Raw genomic sequence first — 17,500 nt, forward strand, 5'->3', positions numbered from 1 at the left:
TATTCGAGTTTCGGATTTTCCGAACAACATCTCAAAGATACGAGAGTATTTAAGTAGCTATATTGCGTGTGACGCGAATTTGAGAATAATACAAGCGGTACCAATTCGAACAGGAATTGCAAAAGTAAACATCAAAGAGGTATGCTCTGGAGACTGGTTCGACTGTCGCATCTTTTGCTGTCTCGAAGTGCCACTTGTCTATCAACCCGCTATTTCAGTGGTGCAGAAAGTGACAAATACGAGCCGCTACCAAAGCCGTCTTAGTGGTATTATAGAACCCCGGCGTGGATCAGTGGTTGGAGTATGCGGCTCACGATCGTAAGGTCGTAAGTTCGGTTTCTGGTTGTGCTTTGTGCTTCTTGAGCGAGACGCTTTATTTCACATTGCTCAAGTTCACTCAGCTACCAAAAATGAACAGTACCTGTATTTTAATGGACTAGCCTTGTCACATTCTGTGTCACGATTAACCTCCCTGAGGACTACGTTTAAGAGTACGCGTATTTGTGGAGTGCTCAGCCACATGCACGCTAATTTCACGAGCAGGCTGTCCCGCTGATCGGATCAATTGAACCACTCGTCGTCGTAAGCGACTGAGTGACAGTTATTATAGGACACCATTATTTATTAACCGACGCCACAGCATACATATATTAGTATTGGGCCCCTAGACTTTTGAGGCCCTTGGATAACTATCCAAGATGGCAGTGACCACTACCACTATTACCTTCAGTCCGCAAAATAAAGAAGGAAAAAAAAACTTTTTATGAAATAATTTGTCGCTACTTCTGTATTAATGAGAACGAGATGATCTCTTTCAGCGCTGCCAAAGTTGCTTCTATTGGTACATATGACTAAGAACAATAGCCTCAACAGTCTGATGTTCCTTTTGCCTTTTCTTTCCAGCTCTTCTGAACCGAAGGCCCTGAAATGTACTTTACTTCCACTTGTGTAGTGGCCTTTCTATTCTCTACGATCCTCCCTCAAGCTTTTCTTTTGGTACTCATTACAGAGTACAACTCAGCAATCATGTTGTTGTCTTGTGGAGTTATGAGGACTTGCATTTCCAGAGCGACTCCATTGACCACATATCGTCAAAAATCCCGTCAGCGGTGACCAGCTTCCCAAGGTGACCACGAGCCAGGGATCAACATTGTCATTGATGTTTTTTATGGCGACAATCGTGTCCTGTCGGCCCAAATACCGTGGTGCTAGTCTTTATTTAGGCAGGTGGGCGAGGCACTAACTGAATTTGCCTCCTCCTCAGTTAAAAATAAAAAATGAACATATGTTATGTCTTGCCTCTCTCGTTTTATAAGACATCACTGCACGTGGATGAATGCTTCCCCCAGTTCTTCTTTTAGAGAGCACAATAAAACCCTCTGAAGTCTTAACAATACTCAGCTAGATCACCTTCTTTCTCTCTTTTGCATTGTGTAACAACATTAGGGGGAAATGCACTGTTTTTACAATATAAGTCTACCAGGCAGTCTTCTTTCGTAGAAATATTCCATGTCTAGCATTCATCTATTGGAATTTATGTTTGCACAACACAAAACTACTCCTTCACGAAAATTTTCATCGCTTGTTTTATTTAACAAAGATTATGTGAGGAGTGTTGTTATTGCTATTGCTGCTGTTTGCCTTTTTGGTTCGAATATTTAAGTCAATATTATCACTGTTATTTAACACAAAGTTGTTATTTTTCTCCGTGTGTGTCTGTTTGTTTGGTATTGTTAGCCGCCTTCTTTATTGACTGTTTTCCTTTTATATATATGTATTTTTTAATAGGTTCTAATATTTTCTTTCTGTTACTGAGCTCTATATTTTATGTTATATTAGTGCTGCCACTTAATGCGGTGAGCTGGCAGAATTGTTAACAGACCGGGCAAGATGCTTAACGATATTTCGAGTTCAAATTCCGCCGAGGCCACTTTACTTTTCATCCTTTTGTGGACAATAATATAAATACCAGTTGATCACTGGGTAGATGTAATTGACTTACACTCACCCCGAACTTACTGGCCTTGAAACCATATCAGTGATACTACTTGAGGCGGCGACCTGGTAGAATCGTTAGCAGGCCGGACAAGATGCTTAGCAGTATTTCGTCAGTCTTTACGTTCTGAGTTCAAATTCCGCCTGGGTCGACTTTACCTCTCATTCTTCCGGAGTTTATAAAATAAATACCAGTTGAGCACTAGGGGTCGATGCAATCGACTTACTTCTTGCCACGAAATTGCAGGCCTTGTGTCAAAATTTGAAATCATATTTGTGCTACCACCACCAATGGCGATTACTCTTTCTCCATAAGACTAAGCCATGATCAACAGTTATCTAATAAATAAAAAAAGTTATATTGTTTTAAACAAATAAATCTCGAAAAGGCAGACTTTTTCAATACCCCGAGGTAATAAGATGGACGTTCAAACACTCCAAAAGTAACTTGTTTTCAAATAATCCATTGGAGTGACTGTATGGTTGAGAAGCTATGTTTCCCTACCATGTCATGTTAAGTTCAGTTCCACTGTGTGGCACATTGGGTAAATGTCTTCTATGATAGCCCCGGAGCTGCCAAAGTCTTGTGAGTGGATTTGGTAGACGGAAAATAAAAGAAGCCCGTCGTATATATACTCATAATAAAGATAACACGATGTCGGATGTTTTGCTTCTTTCTTTTTTTTACTTTTTCTCTTTTTTTTCTTTTTTCCTTTCCTTTTCTTATTTTTCTTTTTCTTTGTTGAAGGGACTTCAGCTTTTGAATTGCAGGCAATTAAAATCGGTTAAAGTACTTGATTGATGCGGGTACTATCTAACACCAGTGAAGTAATGATTACTTCCATCAATGGTGTAAGGCTACAGGTTTTGGAATAGAATCTAGTTGATAATCTAAAACCCAGCGGGATTTTAACTCTGAAATTGAAGGGACATAATTAAATACCACAAGAGTTTGTGTTCATCACTTCACTGATTCTACTATCCAGCTTTCTGCTGCTGATGATAATGATGATGATGAGGAGGAGGAGGAGGAGGAGAAGGAGGAGGATGGTGATGATTTCTGTTAAGAGCACAGACCAACAAATTGTGTGTGTATTCGTAGGCGTGCGAAGGAGGAGGTATCGATATAATTGATACCTTATACGTAACTGGTTCTTTCTTCAATTGACTCAGAAAGAATGAAAGCAAAGTTGACCCGAGAGGATTTGAACTCGGAACATAAAGATATGTAACTAGATACCGCAAGGTATTTTATCGGTCACTTTACGGATTCTCTGACATCCTACATCTGGGACGGTGCTGCCACTATTTATTATGCACCAAAAACATCCCAAAATAAATCCATATGATGGCCACCCAAATGAATGGCTGTGATGCAATCTAGCATTTTTCAACCACTAGATTACAGACAAGCTGTCTCCTTTCTGTTTTTTTTCCTACCGCTAATACGACGACACTGTTTCTCTAAAGATTTTAGTTGCATACCACCACCTACGTCCAGGTTTATTCTTATACTCGACCTAACGAGGGACGCTCTACACGATTACTCAACAAATATTGTACAGCCATCACTCATAAGCGAGCCTAACTTGGTAACATGTAACATGCTTGCGTTAATTGTTTAAGATGTCAATGTTATCGCGAACAGACATAGACACGGTGTCTACCCACTCAACTTTGGCCCAACGAGCATCCAGGATGTGACAGTTAGAAGGAGAAGGAGCTGCATCATCACCCGGCTGGTACTCGTTACATCTGAAGCAAACTGGATCAACGTGAAATGAAATGTTTTGATCAACCACTTCGCGTCACCCGGTTCAGGAATTGAATATGCGATTTTATGAATATGAGCGGAATCACTCAAATTACTAGAAAAGTTGACCAAATTCCTCTCAAATTGTACTCTACCATCTCAGCAAATGTCAAGTGATAATGCAGTCTAGATACATTGTATCAATAAAACATTTAATGGTTATAGCTCTAATAACTTTGATCATAATCTGCTCAATCATAACTAACCCAAAGTTAAACGACATAGACAGGCAAAATATCTGTGTGTCTTCCACTCGTTACTCATACTGCTGTGTCTTGCGAGCGCCAAGAACTGCTCTAACCATTTTACTCAACTCTCTCACCCAGAACTGTAAATGCACCTTTTTTCTCCCTCCTGCTGGTATCGACATACAAACGTTCAAACTAAACGTCAATTCTATTACTCCCACCAGTCATGAGCCAGCGAAAATCAAGGGCATAGGTTTTTCCATCTGCCAAAAAGAACATTAAAAAACGAAACAAAAAAAAAATGACAAATGTGATGAAAAAGTAAAACCAACATAAACCAAAATTGTTTATGCGTGGAGCGTGTGATAAAGTTCATATCACCAACATAGAGCAACAAGAAAGTGATTGTAGCGGTAGATGAACCGGAAGTGAGTTGGCACGACCTTATAAGCTTATTCCCTAATTGAATAACTTATAAAAATAAACGATGACATAGGAGATAACAATAACCATGACGAGGATAATGGTGACAACCACCACGACCGTAATAATAATAATAATAATAATAATAATAATAATAATAACAATAAAAACTACTGAATAATAATAATAATAATAATAATAATGTAGATAATCTTTTATTGTATTTTCACAAGGGTGCTTGGTAGATGAGGGAACATTTCAAGGACAGGTTACAAGAAGTAGAGTAAGTTTACGCAGAAATTGGATGAATAAGAGAAAAAAAAAATTACATGCTCGGTAGAGTTTTTCTAGAACCAGCTCTGTCCCACGGTAGTACTTCCAGGCCAAGGTGTTTTTGAAAGTTATCTGTAATTTCTGGAAGTTATTTTAGTTCCCGTCAGTGTCGCCAGATTAGACAGCATATAGCAGGCTACGCACCTTTTCCGGACTACGCAATATTTTAATTTTTCATTTGAGCTACTTACTACATTAAATTGTTGATTTTTTTTTTTTTATGTAAGAATGCATATTAAATTATCGACTAACAAAAATTATCACCAGCCTAGAGGCAATTCCTGCAAATATTTTCATTTACGAGCAAAGATATTCCGTTTAGGCTACTTTCTACTTTCGCAAACACAAATTTCTACTTCGTGAAAATTTTCTGCCATATTTTACGAAAATAATATGAAAACCTTGGTTCTTGTGCCGAAAGTCCTCTGAAATGGAGTAGCCACTTAATTCCAGTTGACGACTAGAGTTTCCCCGAGAACATTGTCGCTCTTTCCCATCATTGGACCTTTATAGTGTAGAACTTCCATACGTCGCATTCGATTTTTTTTTTTTTGTAACTTTCTTAAAGCCAGGTCAATGAGTCCTTGCAATGGGTCGACTTGATCTCGTCGTACAAGATCTTGGGCCGGAGAAGCCTGAGACGCAGAGAACGGGTACATGCGAACGTGCATCTTGTGCTTGTATTGTTGTAGACTTGGAGCGTCTTGCCATTGTGGGTAGTAAGCGGTTGAAACGTCCTTCAGGACGTTGCTATTTTTGTTTTTGTTGTTTCGGGAGTTTTTTCTTTTCTTTTTTTTTGCCATTGTGTTCCTCTGTTGCTACTCTGGTTGTTGATTTTGGTTGTGGTACAACTGCTGTAGTTGCTGCCATTGTAGTATTTATTTTCCACAAAATGGATAGAATGATGAGGAAATATATGATTATTGTGATGGTAATTTATACAATGATGACGATGATGGTAACGATGATGATGGTAACGATGATGATGATGATGATGATGATGATGATGATGATGATGATGATGATGATGATGATGATGATGGTGATGATGATGAAAGCATTATCAAGAGTAATAAGGACGGTAGTAGTTGTAGTGATGGTGGTGGTAGTAGTAGTAGTAGTAGTAGTAGTAGTAGTAGTAGTAGTAGTAGTAGCAGCAGCAGCGGTGCGGTGGTGGTGGTGGTGGTGTTGGTAACAGTAGTGGCAGTTGTCGTAATGGGGAATGATAGGGCATTTGATGCGAATTAATGTGGTGTTGGATTCGTGTCGAGGTTTTGTTGCAGTCGCTTCCGTTTGTTATTGCTAATAACTTATTAAAACAAAAGTGTTAGATGTGTTACCGGCTTTGAATAAAAGACTGTTGCGTTGTGTTGACAGTGGTTTTAGCGAGGTGGGGGTGAGGGAGAGGGAATGAGTGGAGTGTAGGATGTGTAGTCGGGGTTTTTGTGAGAAGTGAGAATAGTGGAGGTGGGGGTGAAGGAGGTTTCCCCCCATCGTCGTCGCCGTCGTCATTCACTTGGTTGTGATATCGGTGTTTCTGACAGTGAAAGGAAAAACACCGCAGTATAAGATTTCACACTCATACACACTACGCATTGTAATGCATGTGTGTGTGGATGATTGTATATGTGTATGCGTTTGTGTGTGTATATTATGTTTCTTATTAGCATCTTGGGGTTTCTTATACAGAATATAGTTAAATGATTCCTATTTAGGGGACAGAGAGCACATTCACTCATGTCTTTATACGCACACATTCACATGCGTGCACACACATGTAATGATGATGATGATGATGATGATGATGATGATGGTAATAATAATAATAATAATAATAATAATAATAATAATAATAATGATAATAATAATGATAATAATTTCTTAAGTAACGAGATAGATTTGGTATTAATCTTTATTTTGTACAACGGTCGTTTGGATAAAATAAAGATTTTACAACCCACGTTGTACAGAATAAAGATTAATACCAAATCGATCTCGTTACTTAAGAAATTATTATTATTATTATTATTATTATTATCATTATTATTATTATTATTATTATTATTATTATTATTATTATTATTATTATTATCTCAACTATGATTGCAGAATTCCTGAAGTAGATCCAACGGAAACATACCCCGACTGTGAATGACGTTAGGCAGCCCAAACTGTGCCAGAGCTCTACTCAATACTTTAACACACTAATCGACATACAACCCATTAGTCCAAAAATATTATATATATATATATATATATATATATATATATATATATATATATATATATATATATATATATATATATATATATATATATATATATATATATATATATATCAGGTCATCTCATAAGTTCTGTCCGAATTTTGAATAAAGAAAACAAGTGATCAAATGTTATACTTAATTGAAATTTAATCACTTTCCCTGATTATCTATGATTTCCTTCCATCTATTTACCTTTTTAATCCCATCGATGTAAAACTCTTTTGCTTTCAAAGCGAAGAACTCTGAAATGTCAATTTCGACCTCCTCCTGGCTTGCGAAAGTTATGTCCCCCAAATGATTCTGTAAACACGAAACAAATGATAGTCTGAAGGAGCAAGGTTGGGAGAATAAGGTGGATGAGGAATTTTTTCCTAACCAAGCTCTTCGAGCTTCTGTGATGTGATCTTTGCAGTGTGGGGTCGCGAATTGTCCTGATGAAACATCACTCCTTTACGATTCACTAAAGCGGGTCTTTTTTTCTCTTCAAAGCTTGGTTCAACTGCTCTAATTGCTGACAGTAGACTCGAGCATTGATTGTTGCATTAGGTGGTAACAATTCAAAGTGAATTACTCCTTTGCAATCCCACCAGATAGAGAGAAGAACCTTTTTCCCATGAAGTTCCCTTTTCGGTTGTGGTTGAGCTTTTTCCCTTTTACCAAGCCACTGTTTACGATGTTTAACATTTCAATAGAAGATCCATTTTTCATCACCAGTCACAAGTCTATCCAAAAAGGGTGAAATGAGTTCGCGAGAATGGAGAGAAGAGCAGATGTCAACTCGGGATTTGCGGTTGCTTTCGGACAATTCATGAGGCACCCATTTTCCAAGTTTAGAAACATTTCCAAGTTGTTGAAGATGACGATGAATAGTTGTTTGGTTTGAACTAAGCTTTATTGCCAATTCTTCAAGTGATAATGCAGGATTATCTTCAAGTAATGCCTCAAGGAGCTTATCATCAAACTCAACTGGATGTCCTGTTCGATGTTCATCTTCAAGGCTGAATTCTCTACGTCTGAATTTTGAAAACTATCTTTAGCAAGTTCTTTCATTCAAGCATTCTTTCCCATAAACTGAGTGTATGTTTTGAGTCGCTTCGGCTGCAGAGTTTCCTTTTTTGTACTCATAAAGCATTATGCGTTTCAAATGCTCTTTGGATACTTCCATGTTAGAAAAGGTTTTAATCAAAGAAATTTTGATTCTATTATTATGTAAAATAATATTTAATTCCATTAGATATTCTAAAATACTATTAAATTTCATTCAATTTTGGAAAAGGTAAAGTCGGACAGAATTTATGGGATGACCTGATATATATATATATATATATATATATATATATATATATATATATATATATGTATGTATGTATGTATGTATGTATGTATGTATGTATGTTAATGTGTGTGTCTATAGAGAGAGAAAGAGAGAGAAAGAGAGAAAGAAAGTTGTTGGAAAAAATGTCACTAATGCATACAGTTTATACATAATTGTGTGAATAATCGGCACCATGAAACTTTGAGTAAGGATTCAGTTTATGATGATGATAATACTATTTCTACTATACTACTACTACTAATAATAATAATAATCGTTAAATATGTGTATATATATATATATATATATATATATATATATATATATACACTCACACACATATACATATGCATACACATATACATAGAAAAGTGTGTGTGCCTGCATATGTGCGTGCGTGTGTGCGTGTGTGCGTGTGTGTGTGTGTGTATGCAAATCTCAGACGCACGCATACACTCACACACTCACATACACAGATTCTTTGTTGTTTATACAAGCAGTTCTATCCATTCAGACAAAAACAGTAGCGACCTCTAGCTATCAAAACTGACATGCACCTACATAAACAGTAGCATTTGTTTCTATAACCGCTAATTAGTTTATTCACTGCAACCTACACACATACGCACCCACACACACGTTCCCACACGCACACACACGTACATGCGCAGACATATACGCATCTGCATACAATCACACACGTTCATACACGCATAGCATGATATTTTCATATTCATTCGAACAGGCACAAACGCATATACATATATAAAAAATTCTTACGATTAAAAATACAAACACACGCATGCGCGCACGCGCACGTGCACACACACACACACACACACACACACACACACACACACACACACACACACACACACACACACACACACACACGCATACAGGAAAACGATCATGCATACATATGCAGACACTTTAAGCATACATATAAAATATGTAATGCACACATATGGATAAACAGATAAATATACGTGTGTGTGTGTGTGTATGTGTGTGTATGTGTGTGGTATATATACATATATATGTGTCTGTGTGTGTGTACATATATATATACACATACATATATAAAAATATCTATCTATCAATATATACTCTTTTACTTGTTTCAGTCATTTGACTGTGGCCATGCTGGAGCACCACCTTTAGTCGAGCAAATCGACCCCAGGACTTATTCTTTGTAAGCCTAGTACTTATTCTATCGTCTCTTTTGCCGAACCGCTAAGGTACGGGGACGTAAACACACCAGAATCGGTTGTCAAGCGATGTTGGGGGGACAAACACAGACACGCAAACATATACACACACATACATATATACACATATATACGACGGACTTCTTTCAGTTTCCGTCTACCAAATCCACTCACAAGGCTTTGGTCGGCCCGAGGCTATAGTAGAAGACACTTGCCCAAGGTGCCACGTAGTGGGACTGAACCCGGAACCATGTGGTTGGTAAGCAAGCTACTTACCACACAGCCACTCCTACGCCTATATATATATATATATATATATATATATATATATATATATATATATATATATATATATATATATATATATATATATATATATATATATATATATATATATATATATATATATATATATATATATATATATATATATATATATATATATATATATATATATATATATATATATATATATATATATATATATATATATATATATATATATATATATATATATATATATATATATATATATATATATATATATATATATATATATATATATATATATATATATATATATATATATATATATATATATATATATATATATATATATATATATATATATATATATATATATATATATATATATATATATATATATATATATATATATATATATATATATATATATATATATATATATATATATATATGAAAATCCACAGTCACATATAGAAAAATTAAGAAGTAAATGCACGATTATTATTGTTGTTATTATTATTATTATTATTATTATTATTATTTTATGTTTGACTTTCGTTTTGCATTTGTACAAGCTGGATCCAAGTCTCACCCAGAGACCTCAAGAGACAAGTTAGAAGTTCATGTAGGTGTTATGCCTAGGGTACCATATATTTGGATTTGTACAGTTTTGTTCTAGTGAATGTTTAAGAAACCATAAGAAAATTATGTGTTTGCTTTAAAATTTGAGATCACATAGACAGTATTTTACGTAGGATATGGGCAGTTCCCATGAGCACTATCTTTTGAACTTCAGCCATTTTGGGGTTTCCTGGTATCTGAGCTAGGTAGTAATCAGCCCGTTTCGCTGTCATTCCCAGGGCACCTATGACAATAGGTATTGTCTTCGTCTTCAGATTCCACATTTTGCTAATTTCTATTTCAAGATCTTTATATTTGCTCAGTTTTTGGTAGGTTTTGACAGATACGTTTATATCGATTGGGACAGTCATATCAATGGGGAGGCATGATTTTTGTCTGAAGTCTTTCAGTATGATGTCTGGCCTATTTGCGTCTATCTTTCTGTCAGTTTGAATGGTGAAGTTCCAGAGGAGTGCGATGTGATCATTTTCAAGTACTGGGGGTGGTTTGTGTTCCCACCAGTTTTTATCATGGGGCAAGTCCAGGTTTTTGCATATTACCCAGTGAATATATTGTGCAGCTCTATCATGCCTGTTGAGATACTCTGTAGGCGCAAGCAGACTGCACATGGAGACAACATGATCGATGGTCTCATTTTGTTGTTGGCATATACGACATAATGGGGAGCTGCCGTTCTTTAATATGTTGGCCTGGTAGTTCTTTGTAGGTAGGCATTGATCTTGGGCTGCTATGATAAACCCCTCTGTTTCTGATTTCAAGCCAGAGGTCATTAAACATTGGTGGGTAAGGGCTTTGTTAATATCTGCATTATTCGCTCTCTTTGGGTATTTGCCATTGAGAGGTTTTCCATGCCATTTTTCAGTCATAATATCTAAGGCAGCAATTTTAGCACGGGTTTTCAAGCGCTTAGCTGTTTCTGCAGGTGTTTCTAGTTCGTCTAATTCTTGAATTTGTTGCACTTGGAATTCACTTAGATATTCCTTTGCCTGTTTTGTTACTGAGTAAGATGCTTCCTTGCTTTCATGTTTTGAGACAAGTTTTAGCATCCAGTTCTCAGAGTTTTTCAGATAGGTGTCTAGGCCAATTGTGGCTACCTTCATTGTTAATGCCAGCTGTAGAAGTCCTCGGCCTCCCTTTTTTCTTGGCAGATAAAGACGTTCTATATCTGCCTTAGGGTGGTGCATTCTATGCATTGTCAACAGTTTTCGTATTTTTCTGTCAACATTACATATTTCAGTAATTGACCAGTTAACGATATTGAAACTGTAAGTCACGACTGGTATGGCTAGAGCATTGATCGCTTCGATCCTGTTTCTCGCGTTCAGCTCTGTCTTCAGTATTGCTCTCACCCTGCGATAACATTCTCTTCTGATCCTTTCCCTCATCACTGAATGCTTGATATTATCCCCTTCAATTACCCCTAGGTATTTGTAGCTCTCCGCTGGTTCTAACTCTTTTATGACATTTTGCTGGTCAAGGTTCTCATTAGATGTTTTTGTCATTTTTCCTTTGATAAAGGTAGCTTTTGCACATTATTATTATTATTATTATTATTATTATTATTATTATTATTATTATTATTATTATTATTATCATTATCTTATGATTTTACTTTGTATTATATTATATTATACTTATTTATTGTGCATTTACTTATTAATTTTTCTATATGTGACTGTGGATTTTCATGGATGAGATCATGAACTTTGGTTCTTTTCTCTAAAACTATATATTTATATATTTTATACTGTGAAACTTAATTTAATTTTAATTTTTGATAAATTGAATTTAATTGAGTTTTTACCTGTAAATTTGGATTTTTATCCCTATTATTATTAATATATATATATATATATATATATATATATATATATATTTCTAGCATATTAAATGTTCACTTTACTGGTCAACATTATATATATAAAAATATACCTTAATCCCCTAAGATCTCAGATATTTTTTCTGAATCTCTCGGATTCTTTCAATGTGCTAGCTTCCTGGTAATAAATCGATATTAATTAATATCTGATTTTTCCCCTATGTTTTAATTTGATTATATATATATATATATATATATATATATATATATATATATATATATATATATATATATATATATATATATATATATATATATATATATATATCCAGACAGACGATACAAAGAAAACAAGGACGGATCATTCGGAGTTTTCTATTCTCACTCGAGTTCCAGATTATCTTTGCAATTTCAGCTGGTTATACTCGAGATTGCCCCAATCTGGTCAGCTCGAAGGAAAAATATGCTAAGTGCATTACATTCCTTGGAAGAAAGCAGCGAATGTATACGAAAACAAGGACGAGAAAAAAACAGAGAAATGTTACCCAAATACAAATAATAGGACATAACATCAGGTGTCTTTCGACTAAGGACAAATTAAATTAAGCTGGCGTGTGTGAAAGTAAAGCCTTACGGCAGAGATATAAGTTTTAACTGGCACAGGAAGGAATATAGATGTTGCACGGGCAGTAGTCGAACCAAGAAAGAAAGTTCAGGCCTGGCCGAACACCGGTCACGTGGGGAGAGAAGAGAGAAAATAAATAGAGGCAGAGGGATAGAAGAATTAAGGGGGGAGCGAGAAAAAGGAAAAAGACACAGTGAAGTGAAAGAGGGAAAGTGAGCATGAAGAGAAGGCCAGGAAATGTGAGAGAGGAGGATATTTTATTGTCCCTTTTTTGTTTCACATAACTGTCTGGATGTTTTGCGTTCTTGTCCCATTTTGTATATATATATATATATACTAACAGTATAGCCCGACTTTGCCCGGGATTAAGTTGGGATTATTAAGCTAATCAAGTTCTTTATTTCAAACCAAACTAAGTAACATGACGTCAAATTTGGGCAGAATCAGTGTTGCAACTGGAGCGCATGGGTTGAGAGTTTGATCGGCAGAGGTGATCAGGTTACACATGCCATCCCTTTGAAAACACCACCGCCATCATCTAACCTCTCTTTGCTCATGGGTTAGGAACCCGGAGAACATTATTTTTCTTTGTGGTTGGGTCGTTGATGACTTCTTTCTAGCATATTGGATGTCCACCTAGTGGTCATCCCTTATACACGTGTAATACAATTTTTTCTGAATTTTCAGATTTGTTATATGCTAGGCCACTTGGTTTTAAATTGAATTAATATTCAATTTATCATCCTATCTATATAAATATATATATATATATATATATATATATATATATATATATATATATATATTTATATGAGCAACACACATATACACACACGCACGTATGTACACCAATTGCATAAATATTTTTTGTACGCATACATGTTCGTATGTGTGTGTGTGTGTTTCCCGTATATCAACAAAACACACACACCTTGCCTTACATATATATACGGATAAATGATTTGAAATAAATATATTTTGGAAATGGCGATTTACGGTACAATACCTAGAAACGTGAAAATCAGACCACATGGGTTTGTTTACATCAATTCGGCAGAGATAGAGAGAGCGCGTTCTCCCTCTCTATCTCTCTCCCTCCCTTACACACATTTATCTCTCTTTCTTTCTTTCTTTCTTTCTTTCTTTCTTCCTTTCTTTCTTTCTTTCTTTCTTTCTTTCATTCTTTCTTTCTTTCTCTCTCTCTCCCTGTCTCACACACACAGCAACATTACACACACACACATGCTGCTCTCTCACACTAACAAAACAACTTCACATACACACCATACTCTCTGTCTGGCATACTCACTATAAAAAGATAGCGTCTATTTCTTTTTGGCAACATGTGTTTTGTGTGTAATGTTGCTGTGTGTGTGTGTGAGAAAGAAAGAAAAAAAGAAAGAGAGATAACTGGCATGTGTATGTAAGGGAGGGAGAGAAAGAGAGAGGGAGAGAGAAAGAGAGAGATAGAGAGAGAGATAGAGAGAGGGTATTTTTTTCTGCTTGATTGCTGCTTACCACACAGACGCTGGCAAAGAAATGTATCTCTCCTTCATCCTCCCTCTCACAAACATACAATTTCTCTCTCTCTACTTCAGCGCGTACGCACAGATTTGACTTCGCCATGTGAACAAACTTCAAAATTGGTAAAAGTTTATCGATTTTTACAGGTATACGCGGGTACCTCTGAGAGAGAAAGTTCATTAAAATGCACATAGGGTCATTCCGAATCTTCTCCTAAAATTGGAGCGACATGCATGCTAATTTGTGGATGTGCATAAACCACATTCACGTACACACACACACACACAAACATCTTCTGTTTTATAGATATTGATATATGAAATATAGTGGCGTACGTACACTTTGGTCACTTTTACTCAACAAGAACAACCCGTTTTTCGACCGGATTGTGACCTGCGATGAAAAATGGATTCTTTACGACAACCGACGACGCTCAGCTCAGTGTTTGGACGCCGACGAAGCTCCACGGCACTTCCCGAAGCCAAAGTTGCACAAAAAGAAGGTCATGGTGACTGTTTGGTGGCCTGCGGCCGGTCTCATCCATCACAGCTTTTTGGATCCGGACGAAACCATTACGGCGGAGAAGTACTCTCAGCAAATGGATGAAATGCATAAGAAACTCCGACAAAAACAGCCAGCACTGGTCAATAGAAAAGGACCAATTCTTCTACACGACAACGCTCGGCCGCATGTCGCACAACTGACCCTGCAGAAGTTGAACGAATTGGGCTACGGAACTCTGCCTCATCCCCCATACTCACCAGACCTCTCGCTTACCGACTACCACTTTTTCAAGCATCTCGACAACTCCCTGCGTGAGAAATGCTTCAAAAACTAAGACGATGCCAAACACGCCTTCAACGACTTCATCGCTAACAGAACGCAGGATTTTTACGCTACTGGCATAAATAAACTTGTTTCGCGTTAGCAAAAGTGTGTTGATTCTGATGGTGTTTATTTCCATTAATAAAGTTTTGTTGGAGCCGAGATATGTGCATCTGAATTTAAAGGTTAAAAACCGCAAGAACTTTCTTGACAACCTAATATATGGGGTGGAAGGCGTATTTGTGCGTGTATATGGATGAGTGTGCAGAGAGAGGGTGAAAGAGAGATTGATCTTACAAGAGGGAGAAATAGGTCTTAATACTTAATGTAGATTTTAGTTTTTTTATTAGCTATGAAGCCTATATAGCTTTGAATTTAAGGACCAAAATGTTTGCGCCAAAGAACTGGACTGGTGCTGGGGCGAAATAAATAAATTAATTAATTAAATAAATAAATTAAACTATACTCTCCTGAGTCACTTAGTAGCTCCACAGCTTATATATTCGGTTTTCAATTGTAACGCGGTTGAACGTTGCAAGCTTAGTAGCTCCACAGCTTATATATTCGGTTTTCAATTGTAACGCGGTTGAACGTTGCAAGCGTGGGCACGAAGTAAGAACTTATGGCTACTCCATCTTGTTTATATAAAATGCCTTGTGGGCAGCGAAAAGGATACTTCTGTAGTACATATCACTAACAGCTTCTTCTTTCAAGTGGATGCTGTAACGAATGTCTTTAGTTTAATTTGTTTATATACATTGTCTAATATAATTTCTATTGTTTCTGACACTGGATCGTTTGTAAGTAAATTTTCCTACATATAGAGTAGAGAAGGCGCGCCTACATAATTTGTATCTTCTAAATTCTTTAGAAATTCCTCATATGTTATAGTTCTGTGGTGTTTTACTTTTTTCTTCTTTATTTCTTTAATGCTATCTACTTGATTTGCGATTTTATGTGTAGTTGTATTTATTTACGATATTACACGTCTGAGTCGGTTATTTTTGATTGTATGTACTTTCACTACATCCGTGTGTATGTAGTCTCTGTCTCTGTCTCTCTCTCTCTAATATATACATACATACATATATATATATATATATATATATATATATATATATATATATATATATATATATATATATATATATATATATCAGTGGCGACTCCGGCAGTCGGGCTGTTCGGGCTTAGCCCGAGTATAAATTTGCAAACTGATTTAATTTCTGCCAACACTGACTTCAAGTATGTAATTGCAGCCAATAACTCGGGCTCCTTTTATTGAGCCTGGTCGCAGTTCAGTTATTTTCGTTCAGAGTCTGGCGGTCGTCTTGGAGATGTCCTGTGTCAAAAAATATCATTCGTAGTAGACGTTCTCTCGATATCGTTCACACGCGCCCGACTCGGGCTCAGAAGTTACAGCCCGAGTTGTTATCAGTAACCGAAAAAATTAAAAGTAATTTAAATATAATGTTTTCTTGAAACAATAAATTTCTATAGAGATTAGAATTTAAATTCCAATTTATGAAAAGTTGCCGTTCTACAATATTCTTAAAAGAACGAAAAATTATCCAGCATCTCGGGCTAATATGAACGAACTTGGTTTATGTAAAAGACTAACTAGTATCTCTTGTCAAGAGTACAGTCGACAGTCAGATCGCTGATGTTTGTTGCGCACTCGGCTGTCGTTATTTGATTGTAATTCTGTGCGTCTGTGTGTAAAGATCAGTTCTGTTTTGCAGCAGGGTTGCTTTATTTTTACCCTTAACTTAGAAACATAGAAGAGGAAGACATAGTGCTAGATATATCAAATAAGGCATTTAGGGCTTGAAATATTGTGGAAAAACACGAAATTCTTCGAGCAGGTATGTGTTTTATGTGAAATCTGTGATGAGCCCGAGTGACGCTGATGACCTGGAGTATACACACATTCATACATACATACGTATATATGTATGTATGTATGTATATTAAAAGATTAACACGGAAGACGGAGTGTTACTAGAGGCATTTATTAGCACAACAATCGTTGCGGCTTCATTCTGCGCTGCTCCCTAGTGGGGTGGGACGATGTAGTAACACCAGATGCAATGTACACTTTACGAAATGTGACAGAACTGCTAGAATCACACTCTCAGCATATAACTTGAAGCGAAAATAAAATGTAAATCTGGGAACTTGTGAAGCATCTTCCGTCACCTGACGAGCCTTTTTTGAACTGTGCGTTGCATCTGGTGTTATTACATCCTTCCA

Source organism: Octopus bimaculoides, chromosome 5 (assembly GCF_046866305.1).
Source record: "Octopus bimaculoides isolate indiv1 chromosome 5, ASM4686630v1, whole genome shotgun sequence".
In the NCBI taxonomy this organism is placed as follows: Eukaryota; Metazoa; Mollusca; class Cephalopoda; order Octopoda; family Octopodidae; genus Octopus; species Octopus bimaculoides.